This window comes from Macrobrachium rosenbergii, chromosome 43 (assembly GCF_040412425.1).
Source record: "Macrobrachium rosenbergii isolate ZJJX-2024 chromosome 43, ASM4041242v1, whole genome shotgun sequence".
NCBI lineage: Eukaryota > Metazoa > Arthropoda > Malacostraca > Decapoda > Palaemonidae > Macrobrachium > Macrobrachium rosenbergii.
Window position 1 is genome coordinate 51,051,625 of NC_089783.1, and position 20,000 is coordinate 51,071,624.

General features: G+C 35.2%; 1 protein-coding gene across 8 annotated transcripts in view; it reads right to left on the reverse strand.

The window, feature by feature from the left end:
* Positions 1-20,000, reverse strand: part of LOC136828892 (sushi, von Willebrand factor type A, EGF and pentraxin domain-containing protein 1-like) — a 757,486-nt gene that overhangs the window by 268,650 nt on the left and 468,836 nt on the right. The gene's annotated exons all lie outside the window — the stretch shown is intronic.

Sequence of the window (20,000 nt, forward strand, 5' to 3'; positions counted from 1 at the left end):
TGGGGGTACAATGTGTTTCGGGGGCGTTGTAGGATGACCACAGCTTCGCTGCCTTCGTATATAGGAGGTTCGTGTCAACGAGTTTTGTATCGAGGGGAATTTGCAGTTGCTTCGGTTTTCGGATGCGGATCACTAGGTCTCTCTCTCTCTCATTTCTTTCCGGTCGTGACGGAATGACCCTGTTTTTATCAGAATATAATTATATATGTATATATGTATATATATATATATATATATATATATATATATATATATATATATATATATATATATATATATATATATATACAGTATATATGTATGTATATATACATATGTATATGTATATATGCGTTTGTATATACTGTATATGAGTGTAAATATGCGCGTTTCCAAAGTAAGTATATATATATATATATATATATATATATATATATATATATATATATATATATATATATATATATATATATATACATATATATATATATATATATATATATATATATATATATATATATATATATATATATATATATATATATATACTTACACGCAGACACACTCTCACGCACGCACACATACATACATATATACATATATATGTGCTTTTGGGTTTGTGTCTGTGTGCGTGTATGCGAAAAGACTTTCTTTTCTCATCGGAATATCAACGGCGAAAAAAACATAGCGGGGGAGACAGACAGACAGACAGAACGGGTAGTTCTGTTTATAAAATGTCCGGTGTGTATCAACAGATTGTGATAAAAAAAGTTAAGTGCAAAATAAATTAAAAATCAATAAATTAAAAATCTACAAATTACATATTGGTCAAAAGGGCAGAGAACGTGGTTTTAAACTCAACAAAAGCACCAATAATGTCTTTACGAAATAAAAATACAAATTTTTTTCTCAAAATCCTTCCATAGTTTAGGATAAGAAATTGACGTCAGATCAGTTCAAACAAGACCTCTGTTAAGAAAATAAAATACCTTTCTTTAGTAGAACAAAAGCAACTCGCTGACGATGAGTGAGGATGGAAGTGTCTGCTACTGTGAAACAAAAAAAGAATAAAACACGAGACAAGAGAACGGGAAAAAAGAAACAGGATATAAAACAGGATATAACTCTCCTTAGATGTTTCTTATTTTAGCTCGCTGGAGGTATATAAGAGAGAGAGAGAGAGAGAGAGAGAGAGAGAGAGAGAGAGAGAGAGAGAGAGAGAGAGAGAGAGAGAGAGAGAGAGAGTTTACAAAAATAATGTGAAGATTCTTCAGACGAATGTTTAATCAGAACTTAACAAACTAAGATGATGAGAGAGAGAGAGAGAGAGAGAGAGAGAGAGAGAGAGAGTTTAAAAAATAATGAAGATTCTTCAGACGAATGTTTAATCAAACTTAACAAACTAAGATGAGAGAGAGAGAGAGAGAGAGAGAGAGAGAGAGAGAGAGAGAGAGAGAGAGAGAGAGAGAGAGAGAGAGAATTTGGGGAGGAGTTTACAAAAATAATGTGAAGACTTTCCAAACGAATGTTTAATCAGTACTTAAGAAAGTAAGATGAGAGAGAGAGAGAGAGAGAGAGAGAGAGAGAGAGAGAGAGAGAGAGAGAGAGAGAGAGAGAGAGAGAGAGAGAGAGATTTGGGGAGGAGAGACTTTACAAAAATAATGTGAAGATTCTCGAAACTAATGTTTAATCAGAACTTAACATACTAAGATGAGAGAGAGAGAGAGAGAGAGAGAGAGAGAGAGAGAGAGAGAGAGAGAGAGAGAGAGAGAGAGAGAGAGTGAGTTTACAAAAATAATGTGAAGATTATCCAAACGAATGTTTAATCAGAACTTAACAAACTAAGATGAGAGAGAGAGAGAGAGAGAGAGAGAGAGAGAGAGAGAGAGAGAGAGAGAGAGAGAGAGAGAGAGAGAGTTGGGAGAGGGGAGGGCAAGAGCCTGCAATAACAATGTGAAGATTTTGCAAACGAATGTTTAATCAGCACTTAAAATAAGATGAGAGAGAGAGAGAGAGAGAGAGAGAGAGAGAGAGAGAGAGAGAGAGAGAGAGAGAGAGTAAAGGATAAAATTTAAGTACAAATATATAAAAAAAGGACAAAAATACAGCTATGCAAAGAACGCAAAGCAGACCAATAACGACTCCGCAAAGAAGCTTTCGCCACGACTCGTCAAGAGAAGCTTTGGAATGTGAAGGAAGTCGAGTATGGAAAATACATCTGGGTAGAATGACGTCAAATGAAGCCGAATTATCAAAATAATTTATGTCTTTAAAATGACACCGGGTCAAAATGTTGAGTCAATGAAAGGAAAAAATGAAAGGAAAATGTCAGTAAAATTTAAAGACAAAAATATTACTGCGTGGGAGGGAAGAAGCGATGACTGATAACGGTGGAAGAAAGCAACAGACAAGAATGAGCGAATGTATGACAGAAGGAGAAGCTTATGAATGATGAATAAGGTCCAAAGACAATTTATAAAACATGAGAAAAGGTACACCTACAGGACCAATGTATAGTGGAATGACTGACTGAGTGACTGTAAGTTATCTGGCATCGTAAATGCTATAGACACTGACGCCGATTATATTAATGATGTCCCCGATATAGGAACAAGGTAAAAAAAAAATGATACTGAAAATTTATTTATTAATTTCTTATTTTTTTCACTTCTCTCTCTAAGGCAAACCGTGAGAGAGCTCCCTATTAAGAGTATATTTTAATTTCGCAATTCTATACAGTTTTCGGAATGTTTCCCGGATTTTGTACTAATACATTATAATGAAAAAAATTTAATAACGCTATTTAATGCCATGCATAACGCTGAAAATGTCCATAGATCACTCTTACATTAAACAGGTATACAAGATGGAAGAGCATCTTAAGTAAAGGGTTAAAAAAAATGGTAAAAAAATTGTAAGGTGTTCCATGAAAACTTGAGATCTCTACTGGCTATGCAATCCGTTCTCAAAAGCAACAAATAAAAGGACACCAAACCAGACAAGAAAAAAAAAAAAAAAAAAGAGATGATGAGTCAGGAGCTACAACGGACGATGTCTGAAGCGCGAGACTAGAAACGGGAGCAACTCCCCCACCTTTTACTTTTCCATTTTATGGCGGCGCGTTTAAAGGTGGTGGGGAATGAAAGTCGCACTCCGTCCCACAAATGCTCAGTTTTACGCACCCATATCACACGAATGTATCACTCGAGTTACCCCTTCCCCTCCCCTCCCTAACATCACCCCCATCCCCGCCCCCGCGTTGACTCTACTAGGAAGATATGAAATGTGTTCCAAGGGAGATACGAACACACCGCTCGGCTTGAAATGGGCCCGGCCGCTGCTTTGAAGGTTGTCCATAATACTGGAATGCCGAGTCGGGGCTTCGTAGGGTATCATCGAAAGGGCTTTTGGTGGTCCTTTCACGCATATCACACGAATTTTCGTTTGTGAGTCATGTGGGTACATGCACATTTCACTATATGCGTATGTATATATGTGTATACACATATATATATACATATATGTATTACTAGCTGACCAATCCTGCGCTGCCCGGAAGAACTTTGAGGAACTCAGAAAAAAGTTCCCACATCCCCTTTGAATTGTTTTGTCATGTAAAGGATGTGCACTATCACTGAAATTACTTTTCTTTCCTGTGATTAATAATAATTCTGTCTTGAATTCATTACTTAAAATAAACATGACACACACACACACACACACACACACACACACACACATATATATATATATATATATATATATATATATATATATATATATATATATATATATATATACATACATACACACACATATATCCTGGCACTTATCTGATTAAAATGGTGAAAGAGAGAGAGAGAGAGAGAGAGAGAGAGAGAGAGAGAGAGAGAGAGAGAGAGAGAGAGAGAGAGAGAGAGAGAGAGAGAGAATGATTGACTTGCACTGGCAAACATTCTCAGGTCTTTTCTAGTATGACTTGATGTTTAACTCCATTCCATTCATAAAGGGAATTTATAAATGGGAAAGAAAAAGAGATACAGAGAGAAAGAGAGAGAAAGATTGCAAGCATGAATTTACTTGCAGTGGTTACAAACCTCACAGATAAGCTCCGCTCCAGACTGTTTGAGTGATGCCTTAAGAGAGAAAGAGCGAGAGATAGTAAGAGAGAGAAAGAGAAAAGAGAGAAAGAGTCCGGTAGAGGTGGTTGCTCTATGGTGCAGTCGTCGTTCATGGTGGTGGTGTTGCCAAACTACCCCATAATAAATTTCATGTATGTATGTATGCATGTATGTATGGGTGTGTGTGTGCAAATCCTGGACGGATTCGTCTGTCTCTAATTAAGACAATTTCTTCTACAGAACTCGTATTAAGTGGTAGAAATTTACTTTACACACGCTAGAGTGACAGGCGGGATAAGCAATTTCATTCGGTTTTCAAAGTCTCCAAAATAAAGAGAACACAACCATGTAATCCCACGAACGCAGAACCGAGTTACACCCACGATGCCATAAACATAAATCGTTGTGATTCAATAGAAAATATTTGCGCTGTTGGGCATTGCAGCGTGGCTGAGGTTCTGTTAATCAAACGGGCTGCGCCTCTTCCCTCGTCACAATAAAACGTGCAATATTAGTCAACGGCCACCGCCAACAAAGGCTCTCATTGCACCAGTCGTAAAAAGAGAGAAATTGCTTCCTTTGTTGACAGTTTTGTCGTGTTTATGAACGTCCTTCATTTGTTGTGTCGCCACAGTGCAGCCACAAATAAGTAAAAGGTTTCGGAGACATTTGTTGAAATGTTCACATAGATGATTAATTGGAATACATCTCTAAGACAACTTTCTCGTATCTCTCCCTCTTAGTTGGATGAGACGCTAATTATATCATCATATAGTGTTAAAAATAAAAATATAAAATCAAATATGCACACACACGTATAAAAGGCGCATGAATAGGGCTACTCCATGGAAGGAAGATGAAAAAACTGAAATACTGAATAACAGTAAGAGTTAGAGGTGTGTGTATATATTTATATGTATGTATATATGATTATTATCACTTTTGTACGTGATTCATGTATCACACATTACCACAGGTGAAAAATAAGAAACGGGGTGTAGGTCCTGACCGGTTTCGACTTTATTTCAAAGCCATTGGCGAAGGACTGATATATATATATATATATATATATATATATATATATATATATATATATATATAATTTATATATTTATATATATATATATATATATATATATATATATATATATATATATATATATATATATATATATATAATGAAAACGAAAAGGTACAGTGTTGAAGAGACTGAATAATAAATCAGGAATAACTAGAAAACTTGAGGTATTTTCTTACAATACTGATTCCATTTACACAATGTGAAACAGAATTTCATATCAGTGATAGCATTCGATTCCGAGCATTTGTCCTATGTGTAAACTATGTTACAGAATAATGAAGGAATGACATTTATAGATTATGGGAATATTTCTTAAAAAACTAATGAACGTATTTTGTTAATAAAAACAACAGATGCGCAGTTCGTTCTACGTATGGGCGTACACTGTAAAACGCCATTATTCAAATATTCATCTGAAGAAATCTTCAGAAAACAATGAAAGTATTCCAAATGGAGTTCGCCAATTCTTGTCACCCGAATCATGAAACGTTAGGACTGAGAGATCAAAATATGTGTGTGATATCTGCAATTAAGTACTGAATACCAGCGATAATCAAACCCTGAAAAAAAGCGAGGGAATAATATATTTAATTTTCAAACTCTCTGCAACAGAGACGAAGAAATAACGCATACATAAACAAAAGAAACCTGATGAGATGACGCCCACAGTTTCTTCTGTTCAAACATAAGCGGAACTCGCGAAGGGAAGGTTTCCTCAGACAGTCCTACCTTCCTGTTCAGAGGAGAATAAGTCCCGTCAATGGGTTCTCAGAAGAAGAGATCCTACCTTTCAAGTCCAGTATTCCTCTCAGATTCTGTCGTTCGGAGAGGACGAAGTGAGGAAGTTGGGGAGAGCTTATGTGTAGGGGGAGGAAGGGGATGAAATTAAAACTTAAATTTACCAATTTTTCTTCTTTTTGTATAAAATGAGTGCGTGAACTACATGTCATGAATTTATAATCAATCACATACCTACTTTATCGGTCAATAGATTATCTTACCAATTTTTTTTTCTTTTTGTATAAAATTGGTGCGTGAACTGAATGTCCTAAATTTATAATCAATCACATACCTATTTTATCGGTCAATAGATTATCTTACCAATTTTTTTTCTTTTTGTATAAAATAGGTGCGTGAACTACATGTCATAAATTTATAATCAATCACATACCTAGTTTATCGGTCAATGGATTATCTTACCAATTTTTATCTTTTTGTATAAAATTGGCGCTTTCACACTGTATAATCCCATCACATACCTGTTTATCCAATGGATTATCCTTAATCCTCTCTCGCATTTTTGTATTCACTCAACATTTTATATCCTCGCATTTCATTTGAAATGAGTATCCAAGTCACCATAGCCATCCCGTCGCTAACACGAAGATTTTACACCTGGATGCCAATCAGACTGAACGTAGAGGCATCCAAAAGCCAATCAACTTGTCTATTATTTTGGAATTCGGCCATATCTAATATATGCAGTTTCGTGGAGGGTTATTAATATGGAAATTTGTCAAAATGCGGCGTCCCTGTTTTCCGGGTAACCGTATGGAGAGAGATTAAACTCACGCGAAGAGTATTCAAAGGAAACACCGGTAAATAACTATGTAAATGAACGTTTGGACTGATTAGAATTCGATTAAAGCGACCGGTTTAAGGTGGAAGGTTAACTGAGAAACTGTTCTAATAGAGGTCAGGGAACATTACTTGTTCCTAATTAATAACAATAATAATAATAATAATAATAATAATAATAATAATAATAATAATAATAATAAGAAGAAGAAGAAGAAGAAGAAGAAGAAGAAGAAGAAGAAGAAGGAGAAGAAGAAGAAGAAGAAATGCTTTATTTCGCTGAAATTACAATAGTGTGAATTTCATTTATTGAGCTACGATACAAAAACAAGCGAAAGTCTTTATCGTAAGGGAAAATTATAATTTTTATACAAAGGGAAATATACCAGTTAACGCATTTCCAATACGAAGAAACGAGTTTATAGCCATACATAATTCTTTTTCAAATTAAACGAATCCTGGTGAAACTTAAGAAAACAATACGAAAACAATGAAAAAACGAGCGTAGCCAAGAGAAGTGAAAGAAAATGGAAAGAAATTGTAGGTTACGATAAGTTCGCTGTATCTAATTTGCTTAATCAACAGGTCACTGACCCCATCGACCTACCGTGACCAAGCAACGAAGAAATGACTGAAACATATTTTAGCAGATACAAAACATAGCAACAATTGACAGAAAGGGGGAAAAAAGGAAAAAAAAAAACAGAAGGAACTGCAATAATAACATCGACCAGAATGCTTATGCTTTACAAAATCTGAATGTTTTCTGAGTCTGAAATGGCCGACTTCAAAGCCGATCCTTAACCGCTCTGCTGAACTCTACAAGAGGATACTCGTGAAAAAGTTGTAAACATTTCAAAAGTTATACTGTCGTTAGAAATTTTAAAAGGGCAATAGTCAGACCAATTTTGAAGCAAAGAGTTATTCAGCAAACAAGAATGTAAAACTTATGACTAGCTTGTGTATGATATATATATATATATATATATATATATATATATATATATATATATATATATATATATATATATATATATATATATTTCCATAAATGGTGATGCAGTGGTATGATTCTCGGCTACCCATCGAGAGGGCCGGAGTTCAAATCCCGCCGCTCACTGATGGCTTAGAATGCGCCACTGCAAAAATCCGGTAGCCCGTCAACCTAACGGTCCAAAACCCGAGAGGTTCAGTAGGAGAATAGGTACCAGCCCTCGGGTTGAGGGGAGTTAAACAGTAGGCCTAACGACACACTGGCCACGTGCCATAGGCATTAGGACCTGTCCCCCACTGGCTGTCGGCCTAAGAAACAGGAGCTCAGCACCTGCCCTATGAGCCTACAGAGACCCAGGAGGACTTTAACTTTTAATTTATATATATATATATATATATATATATATATATATATATATATATATATATATATATATATATATATATATATATATATGAAAGCATGTTATTCACAGAAGGGATAAATGCACTGTCCTAAGGAAAAAAACACCAAATACTGCAACAGAAAACGCACGTTAATTGCACTCTTCATAAACTATCACGGTCAGGAATTATTTCTGAAGCTGTACCTAAAGCAGACAACAAACTAAGAAACAAGAAGGACAGAAGGCAAATATGCACAACGATAAAAATTAATATTAGGCCCCAAACATGAAATACAAGGGAAACATGAATGTCGAACTGCTTCCGATGCATCAGGAAGAGAGAAAACGCAGGCTAGTAACCTCACACATAAAAGACTGATTTATATCCTTGCTGTCATAAACATAAATCGTTGTGATACGAATGGAAATATTTGTGCCGTTTGATGTTGCATTGTGGTTGAGGTCCAGTTAATCAAACAGGCTCCTTCTTGCGTCGTCCCACATAAAACGCCCAATATCAGCCAGTGAGAACAACCAACCAAGGCTCTCACTGCAGCAGTCGGGAAAAGGGAGGAAATTGCTTCCCTTTTCGACAGGATTGCTGTGTTTGTGAACGTCCCTTGCGTGTTGTAACGCCACAAAACAATCTAAAGCGTAAACAACTACTGGTTGTGGCAAGGCTAATCTTGGTGACGCGATCGTATTCTTATAACGACCATCACTTCCAATATGTTAATCAGTCTCAGTTAAACAATATATATATATATATATATATATATATATATATATATATATATATATATATATATGTGTGTGTGTGTGTGTGTGTGTGTGTGTGTGTGTGTTCAAGTGAATGCAGAACTGATTACTAGTAAAATAAACACACGGCATTTTTACGCACAAAGAATAACAGTTGAACAACGCAGAATTGATGTCACGGATATCATTCATTTTTGGGAATATGTTTAATCCATTTCCAGGTTAAAATAATAGAAAGGAATGAACATATTTTGTCAATGAAAACAACACAAAATAAATCCTTGCTGTGAATGGGGATATTTCGTAAAATGTCATAGTAAAGGCATTTATTTCCCGGCATTTGTAGAAAGGCTAATTTCACATGGAGTTCGCCAATTTTGTCAACGGAATCCCAAAAGGTCAGAAATACGTGTGATAACTGCAGTAAAACAGTGTAACTAACAGATAGACAAAAAAAGAATGAGAAAAAACACAGAAAACATTAGATACTGCACTATAAAGCTTTCTGAAATAGAGAATGAATAACACACAAGAAACAGGTATATGACATGTGAGAAGTATAATTCCACCCTAACTTTCCTTTCACAGGACACATCGATGGGTTCCCAACAGAAGTGACCTAAATTTCAAGGCCAACATGCCTCCCAAATTATGCCCTTCAAAGAGAGGCCGGGCAAAGGAGGGAGAGAATAAATGAAGAGCGAAATCTATGGTAATAGGAGAGGCAATGGAAGACGATTCGTTTCTGATTTTTAAATTTTTAGTATGCAAATTGCATTGTTTCCTAAAGTATACCTTAGCTTTACCAGACCACTGAGCTGATTAACAGCTCTCCTAGGGCTGGCCCGAAGGATTAGACTTATTTTACGTGGCTAAGAACCAATTGGTTACTTAGCAACGGGACCTACAGCTTAATGTGGAATCCGAACCACATTTTAGCGAGAAATGAATTTCTATCACCAGAAATTTGTTTCCTAACCTTATATATACGTTCCATCCCTTAAGGATTCCTTTTTTTGATAATTTAAAATTCGCATTTCTCTCGCTTTAATCGTTCCTTAAATCTACTGTTTTGTAAAGTTTTTCTGATACATTTGTGAATCCTAAATGCGTATGCAATCACCATCGACAATTTATTATTTAATTTACGTTTTTACGGTAAAATAACAAAAATCAGCTTATGCACAAAGGAAACTCGACGGACAATTAGTTGTCAATCATTCTGGAATTGAAAAATGCATAATGCATGCACTTTCGTGGCCAGTTATAAAAATGCATTAAATTTGCATGAGGAGTCATCATGAAGAAAGTAACAATCAATAATTATGTAAATGCATTAGTTAGAATCATCAGAATATGAATAATGTGAAAGAATTAAGATTAGGTAGTAACAAACCAACTCAAATGGAAGTCGATGACACATAATACTTGAACAAATATAAAGAGAATGCAACTCAGAAAAATATTCTGACAAAGTCATCAATCTGCATATAACGAGACAATGCTTACATTGAGATTAAACTTTTCCGGGAATGTTCATGACATAATAGAAAAATACCCGTTTTTGTTGGTAAGATAAAAAAAAATATAATTTATAAACAAAATAAATAACAAAAATAATGACAGCATTAGAAAAAAAACTGTTACAAAAATATTCGCACAACTGGAAATACGAAAAAACTTCACAAAAAACTTAAAACACAGTTTTCCAGAAAATCAGAGACATTTCTTTTTCCTACAGGCTTGAAGTAACCCGTAAAATTCATGACGATAAAAGGAAAATAACAACTGCGTAAAAAAGCGTTTATGAAAGGAGAAAAAATGGAAGTTTACAGCAACGTTCTGATTCTTTTGTTCAACTGAAAGGTCGATTTTTTCTGTCTGACCAAACGCAGATCTAAGTTTTCAAAGTGACGATATTTTAGCAAAGTTTAAACACAAAATAGATGATTTGGCACGTAAATAAAGTTACCAATAATAACAACACGACTTCAATTTTCAATTTAAAGTAGTAATTCTATTATTAACAGAAATAAAACTGACACCACAGTGGCTGTTTAACTGGATTTCGTAACTCGACCAAAAAAAAAAAAAAACTACGTGGAAAACAGCGTCCTTCAACGCTCAAGGTTATGTTGTCGAAGGAAACCTTTAAGAAAGACATGGCAACAACCATTCTCTAGTTGAGAGTTGCTTTGCAAGACGGATGAATAAACATATGAAAAAGATATATCACTACGTGCAGCATGGAAAGAAATATATAAAATGTCCAGCCTATATATATTTATATATTTATATATATATATATATATATATATATATATATATATATATATATATATATATATATATATATATATATATATATATATATATATATATAATGTGTGTGTGTGTGTGTGTGCGCGCATGTATGTATTGTTTAGCTCAGAGAAATCGTTAATTTCGAATAAAGATAGATTAAGCGAATGGTAAAAAGTAAAAAAATAAAAATCTCAGTGTTAGAAAGAAAAAAACATTGAGTAGGGCAACGAAAGATACGGCACACTAGAGAATTTATAAAATTCTTCGTCAAAAAAAAATTAGAACTATTATTACACAGACAGGCAAAGAACAATATGAAACGAATAAGGGGAAATAAAATGCCATGAAGGCTAAAACTTAGAATCAAGCCCGAAAATGAACGTAAGAACGAAAAATGTGTCAGTCAGTTTCCGACCTCTCGAGAGGGGAAACATCGCCTAGCAACCTCACGTGCAGGTCTGCGCTGTGTCCTCGATGCCATAAAAGTAAAATTCGTGTTCGGTTAATCAAACAGTCTCCCTCCTCCCTCGTCCCACATAAAGCAAGCAATATTATTCAGGAGTAACAGCTAACAAAGGCTCTCATCGCAGCAGTCGGAAAAAGGGAGAAATTGCTTCCTTTGTCGACAAGTTTTCCCGTGTTTATGAACGTCCCTCGTATGTTGCAACACCGCAATGAAGCCATGAAGATGAAAAGTTGTTGGAGATGTGTTCGCACAAATATTCACATCAACTGTTACTCGTAATTATTTATTATCTAAAAATGCATGAGCTGATATAAATATATGTATATATATATATATATATATATATATATATATATATATATATATATATATATATATATATATATATATATAAGTTATATGTATATACACAGATATATATATATGTGTGTATACAAATATACACACATACATACATATATACATGTACAAACTTACATTGCATGCATATATATATACTGTATATATATATATATATATATATATATATATATATATATATATATATATATATATATATATATATATATATATATATATATATATATCGAAGATACCTAATGCTTACGACAGCATTTCGATAATATGGAATGATACAGACAAATAACGCATTTTCTTACATCAAGGACAGCATTTACTCTAAGACAAGAATTTAATTCTAGCTTAAACGGAGTCTGATGTATTGTAGAGGTGAAAATAACCCAACATACAAATTAAGAACCCAGAAATACAACTTGTTGTTTTCTGGGCATATTTCACAACACACTAAGTTATGGACAGATATTTCGTGATACTCTAGAAAAAAAGGAGGTATTAAAAATAGCGATCAACACTTCGTAACCGTAAAAGGTGAAGCGGGGAGAAGCCGCCTATATGTGAGACACTGATAACGGGAACGTGATTCAGAAACGGATGAACAAAGAGAATAAAAAAAAAAAGGAAAGACGAAGTTAAAAGTATATTGTATTTCAAAGCCCTTTGTGGAGAGAAAGCCCTTTGTTCCATCTGTCGAAGGCTATGGGAAGTGTGAGGAGACGCCTCCCTACCTTTTATTTCAGGAGAGAACACACAATCTCATTAATGGGTTTTCACCAGAGGCGATCTAGAACGTCAAGGCCCAGATTACCGTCAGCTTTTACCCATTTATAAGAGGGAAGGCAAAAGGATGGAAAAGATGAAATAGGCATTCGGAGAGTGTTGCTCTTGTAATACTCGTCGCCTACCGACCGCTAGAAACTCTCTCCTTCAGAAAATCAGTCAGGCTGAGCGGGCGTTTATCTTCTTGCACGTCTATGCACGATGATCTTGACCGTTGTGTCAACTCTGGTATTAAAGTCCCGTCACCTCTTTGGAAAAAGTTACAAGTAAAATCTGTGTATCGTCACACTTAACCTTTAATTGCAGGCTTGCGGAGACACAGATTGACAATCTCCTTTCATGCATTTATGCATGATGAGTTGACGTGACAATTCAAGAGTTGCAGCTGCTTCTGGTAGGAAGGTCATGGTATGATCAAGGTCACATGTTGATGTCAACTAAAAGGGCTTCATTATAACCACACCAAACGTGAAATCTCGATCTCTTTACACTTCAGAAGTTAGTGATTAGTAGAAGTTGTGTGCATACAGAAGAAAAACGACCAATCTTCCTTCATGCACAAATATCATGACAGTTTACCTTTATACACAGTCTGACCGATATCTCTTTAACTGAAATACCCAGGTAAGTGTGACGGACATCGTAACAGAGAAACAGACGAATTTCTTTCATGCACATCTGCACGATGGTGAACCTTTGTACTAAATGTGACAGATATCTCTTCAACCGAGCGTAACAAGGTATGACTGACAAACAGATAGGTGCCTTGCCTTCTCGAAATCTTTGCAATGAGCTGCAATGAAAAGGTAAGAATGTTAAACTGAAATCTCTCTAGCCACGCAGTAGCAGTTACACAGACGAACTAAGTGTGAGACACGTTACTGATGCGCCGGTAAATGGACAGACAGACGGCAATCTTATTAATGCATATTTATTCATGATGGTCGACCTTTGTATATACTAAGTATGACTGAAATCCCGTCAATTGTTTAGTAGTTGCAATAAAAACCTAAGCATGAAAGACGCACTAATGAACAGAAAGACAACAATCTTCCTTCATGAACATCTAATAATTATGATATAGATTTGTATCAAGTCTGACTAGAATCCCCTCTACTGAGTATAAAGAACTGAGACTAAAAGACGAGTATGTCAAACCAGCCCCATCCCATTCTTTCAGCATGACCAAACCATCTCGAGTACACTGATCAATCTTTTCACCTACTCATCTCAACAGCTTCAACCTTCCTTCACATTCAGGATCCACGCTTAAATTCCACAGAAGAGGACAGCTTAACAATAATTTCCCATCTTCCTTTCCACTGACAGGTACATGAATTACAGGGGTGACAGACACTTTCTGGACAAACAGATATACGGACAACATCCCTTCCAGTACAACTATGCAAGATGGTCTCCCAATACACCAAGCTTGACTGCAAGCCCTTGGAATGACCAGGTTAGTGTGAAATACTGAAAGCTCCTCAGACCAAGCTGGAGTTAAGATGACGAGGTAAGCTTGATTAACACACTCATGGAGAGACAGGTGGACAGAGAGATGGACAATCTCAGTTCCAAGAAAATGATGCCAATTGTTACCAGACTGACATAAATCCTCTCCACCACATAGAGTAAACAGATCGATTATCTCATTTCAAGTACTGTACATGATGGCCCATTTTTTGTACAAAGTTTGGTTACAATCCTTGCAACCACGTCAGACAGACAGATGTATGATGTGACTTCACGTACATCATCGGATGTTATGAGCACCAAATTGGCTGAAACCCTTTCAGCTATAAAGGGCAAGATGGATGATCTCACATCGTGAACATGTTGGTCTATTTTTTATATCTTGTCTATTTTTTTAAATCCTGTCGAACGTAAAAGAGAAGCTACAAAGATAAGATAAATCTGACAGAAAGATTGGCTCTCTCCACTCATCAGTGCATGATGGTTTACCCTTTTATCAAGTCTGACTGGAATTCCTTCACAGAACACAGAATTTAGGCCAAAGGCCTAGTGCTGGGACTTACGAGGTCATTCAGAGCTGAAATGGAAATTGAGAGTAGAAGGATCTGAAAGGTGTAACAGGAGGAAAACCTCACAGTTGCACTATGAAACATGGAATTCCTTCAACTGGGCTGGATAAATTACGGAATAAGTAAGACGGAGACTCACTGATTGACAGCCAGACTGAGAGCCAGTTAGACGATCTTCCTTCTCAAAAAAAACTATGCACGAGAGTCTACTTTTCGACCAAGTTTGAATGGAACTCATTCAGTCATGCAGGAGAGGAGTTGCAGCGACAAGACAAGTCTGACGGACGCAATGATCGACAGACAGATGGGAAATCTCCCTTCAATCATTTATGCGTGATGATTTACCTTCGCACATTGTTTGACTAGAATTCCTTCCACTTTGTTGGAATTGTTACGATGATAAAATAAAAGTGACAGACGGACAGACTGACAGAAAGAAAGACACAAGGAAAACCATAGCCTCTAGCACAGGATACTAAAAAGCTCTCTACTAACCGAGCAATAAAGATAATGGCGAATAAACAGTGATAGAGGAAAAAGAAAGAAAATAGAAAGCAAAACATTAGCGCTGTTATGCTGTTACTCGCTGCTCCAAGAGCAACGAACGAATTCGAATTACCACAGAATATATATCGTGAATGAAAACACATCGAGAATGCATTTTGTTCTGCTAATGGACATTTTGATGTAAAGCCGCAGCGGAATTTTATTTCATGTTATTTTCAGAACAATAAGGAAAGTATTACGTATTTAATTCGGCCAATCAGCTCATAGATGTCTTTAAAAGCATTAGAAGGGACTACTGGAATACAAGTGGCAGGTACACACACATAATGATATAAATGGGGAAAAAATGTTAAAGAAACTTATTCGCCTTTTTTAATATAAGGAATCTAAACCTTTTATTTGACGTTTGTGCATGAGGGAACAAAGCTTGGAAAGTATGGCGAAATGAATACGAACAGGTGAAAAAACATGACCTCGTGGAAAAACATCTTTAACCCTATCAGTTGTAATGATTTTCCTTGTAAACGGAACTGCGATTTCTTTCTCACCCATCCCGTACAACGTCCTTGTTTGTTATTTATTTATTTATTTATTTTATTTTTTTGTCGTGGAAGAGGAATAATTTTCCTTGTCTTCCCCTTCAGAGGAGAGCCCACAATCTCACCAGAGGCGATCCTGAATTTAACGGCCATTATTGTTCCCTATATTCCACTTTTCAAAAATTGCCAGGAGGGAGAAGGACGTGTCGGAGGAGGATAAAATGGAGGAAGATGAAAACAGGAGGAGGAGGAGGAAGATGTATAATCTCAGAAAAGCCTGTCAGACAAGATTAAATTTTGATGCTCCCATTTATTTAGCATTACAGCTGCGACTCATTCAATCAATATTCAGCACACATTTTTACATTTCTATAAATCACGGCTATCCGGTCGCTCGTTTACCTTGAAATTCTCTTAAATCTATAACTTTGTACGATCTCTTAGAGATATTTGTGTATAGTATGCAAGTATATAGCCACCATTTGCCTAATATCACCAAGACTGATTTTACTCCAGAAGTGCCCACCATCCAGCCCGTCAAGACAGTTCAAAGACCAATAAATATCTCCGTTATTCTGGAATTCAGAAATATGTAATATATGCAGCTTCGCGGACAGTTATTAATATGCAAATTTGTCAAAATGTCGCTTCCCTTTCTCCGGCGAAACGGATGGAGAGATATTAAATTTTCATGTACAGTATGTGGAGGAAACACCCATACATAATTATGTAAAGTAAACGTCAGAGTCATTAAAATATGAACAAAGTGAAGGAGATAAAATTAGACAGCAACAGTGCAAAAGAGATCCAAGTCTGGGTCACACAATATTGAAATAAATAAGAAATTATTCCCATCAGCTAAAGAATCAAACCTTTATCCATAAGTTCACGAAACATAAAAAAAAAATACTACACTTTCCTGGCAAAGTGAAAGTATGGTTCATGTACACATCGTAAATAAGAAAAAGAGACTATGATTATAACTAATATATTGGAATTTCTAAACATTGAAAAGCAGTGGGAAAAACGTCAAAAGTAGAAAAACAATTTCAGAAACAATTGTATATATATCACTTTTCCACAAGATTTAGAACAGTATCTTGTAAATATATCAGAAGACCGAAAGGATGAAACTAGAGAATGTAAATATGACGTTCAAGAAAATATAAAGAATGGATGCGGGTTGATAGTGGCAGTATTTAATGTTGTGAACATAATGAATCTGGGTTGTTTAATACGCGCTGCATTTAATCTTTCTCGGAATAGCAGGGAAAGACTTACATTTATTGCTTTTCCGAACTATAACAGTGATCGTATATAAAGGTTATATGTTTTATAATTACTCCTAATTTGGAAATAGTGATATATCTTATTTATTTATTTTTGATAAGTATCTTTTACCTTGAAAATCAGTCTTGTTATCATGTTTCTTTAATTTACTGACGACAACATAACTCTTGAAATTTTCAGGTCGTTGTTTTACAAGTATCTTTGAAATAATTATGCAGGCTAAAACAGAAATGTATTTGACGTTAGAAAAATTTTTTTTTAATTGATAACTTTCATCATTAGTATTTCGCTTTCATAGAAATGTCACCTTTTTTCTTTTCCAATCGACCATCTACCGTAACCAAACAACAGCCAAACAATTATGGCGTAGTTTTTTAACCCAGCGAACAAGTAGCGACAAAAATACTTCGCTCTAGGAGCAAACATTTTAACATACACAAAACAAAGACTTAACCAGAGAGAAAAAAACTTAGTCATTCAAAACATCTGGAAAAAGACTACTAATGATGAAAGTTATCAATTAAAGTGCTTTTTTTTCCAAACGTCAAAGGCGTTTCTATTTTAGTCTGCATAATTATTTCATAAATACTTGTAAAACAACGTCCTGAAAATTTCAAGAGTTATATTGTCTCGTCAGTCAGTTAAAGAAAGACGATAACAAGACTGATGTTGGAGGTAAAAGTTACTTAGCAAAAATTAATAAATAAGATATATCACTATTTCCAAACTAGGAATAATTATAAAACATATACCCTTTATATACGATCACTGTTTTAGTTCGGAAAAGCAATAAATTCAAGTCTTTTCTTGCTATTCCGAGAAAGATTAAATGCAGCGCGTAACAAACAAGCCAGATTCATTATGTTCAAAACATTAAATACTGCAACAGAATCTCCATAAACTCTCCTGTTCAAAGCATAATGAATCTCCAGAAACTCTCACGGTCAAGGAATATTTTTCAAGCTGTACTTGAATTAGGAAAAAAGAAAGAGGAGAATAAAGGAAGATGCGATAAAAATAAATGTCATTGGGGTTGCGATCTATCAAGAGGAAAGAGAACACGCCAGCTTTTAACCTCATTCAATTGGAAATATTTGTCCCGTTTGGCGTTGAATTGTGGTTGAATTATGGTTGAAGTTCGGTTTATCTAACCGGATGCTGTTTCTTCCCTCGTCGCACATAAAATACGCGTCATTAATCAGTAAGAACAAACGACAATAAAAGCTCTCGGTGTTGCTATTGTGAAAATGGAGAAATTGCTTCTTCCTTTGATGACAGTTTTGGAATGTGTGTGTGTGTGAGTGCGTGTACTTCCGTCATTTGTTGCAGCACCGCGAATTGACCAAAAACAAATATATATTGGTTTAAAGAAGAAAAAATGATGGCGATGTTTTGGTGTGTCTACATCGACTGTCACTCAAATAATATAATATAATAATATATACATATATATATATGTATATATATGATATATATATATATATATATATATATATATATATATATATATATATATATATATATATATATATATATATATATAAAATAAATAAAATGTGAGTTCAATTTTTATGAACTTCTAAGCGGAGCTGGCAGACAGTATAGAAAAAAATCAATACTTGTCGAAAATTAACATAAACCAGAGACGTCACTTAAATTACTCACGGCATATTTCATAACGCGTCAACAACAAACAGCATTTATTTCAGGACACTTCACAAAAAAAAAAATTAAAATAAAAAATAAAACTATAAATTGCTTCCAGCAGTTCCTGTCAAGAGAACCCTAAAAGGTTAAGAGGGGAGACAATACAAATATGTGGGATACTCTAACGTCAGCAGCAAGGGAGTGAATGACAAGGACGATAGCAAAAATTCTGACGGTAAATCTATATTGCAACTCAAGGCCCTCTGCGAGGACATCCTTTGTTCCCCTCGTCGAAGGATATGGCACGCGTGAGGAGAATGCTTCCTCCGTCAGGAGAGAAACACACAATTTAATTAAAGGGTTCTTTCCCCAAAAGACCATCCCGACTTTCAGGACCCATATGGCGGCCTCCCTTTGCCAATGGAAGAAAGATGGAGCGAGAGGAGAAGGAGGGACAACACAGAGGACAGGCATGCAGGAAAGTGAGAGAAGCATAGGTAGTCATTGCCATGGACAATGAAAAGAATGCAGCCGTTACATTAATCAGGTACATATGTTATTACAGTCGACATGGTCAGTATTGTCTTTCATTTGCTTCTTACAGAAGATTCTGACTTTCTTTTCCGAACTTCTGAACATTCTCAGAAAAAGCCTGTTTTCTTAATTTGTATCCTTAGCTTTCAGTCGGTGTATAAAGACAGTTCAATAAACTTGTCATCTTGTCAATTATCTTGGAATTCAAAAAATAATTAATATAAGGGTTTTCGTGGGCATGATTGAAAATCAGCTGATAACAGACCTGTATCGAACTTTGAAACTTGAAAAAACCACAGATCGAAGAATATATAAATATATTAAAATCGGTGGATTTTTTCTTTTTTTAATCGAGCATTGGTGCACAAATGTTATTCAACTGAGACGAACAATATTTCAAGGATGAAGGTTTCCATCAATGTATAAATGAATCGTTTATATAACTGGAATGAGGCAAAGAGACAGTATTGACATAAACTGAATTCTCTGAACAATTATACAGTCCAGTGAATAAAAACCGGAATGTATCTGAAATGAATGTTTTCGAAGTCAAAATTTTTTCATTCTTCTGGGGCAAAGAGACAGTATTAACATATACTGAATTCTCTGAACAATTATACAGTCCAGTGAATAAAAA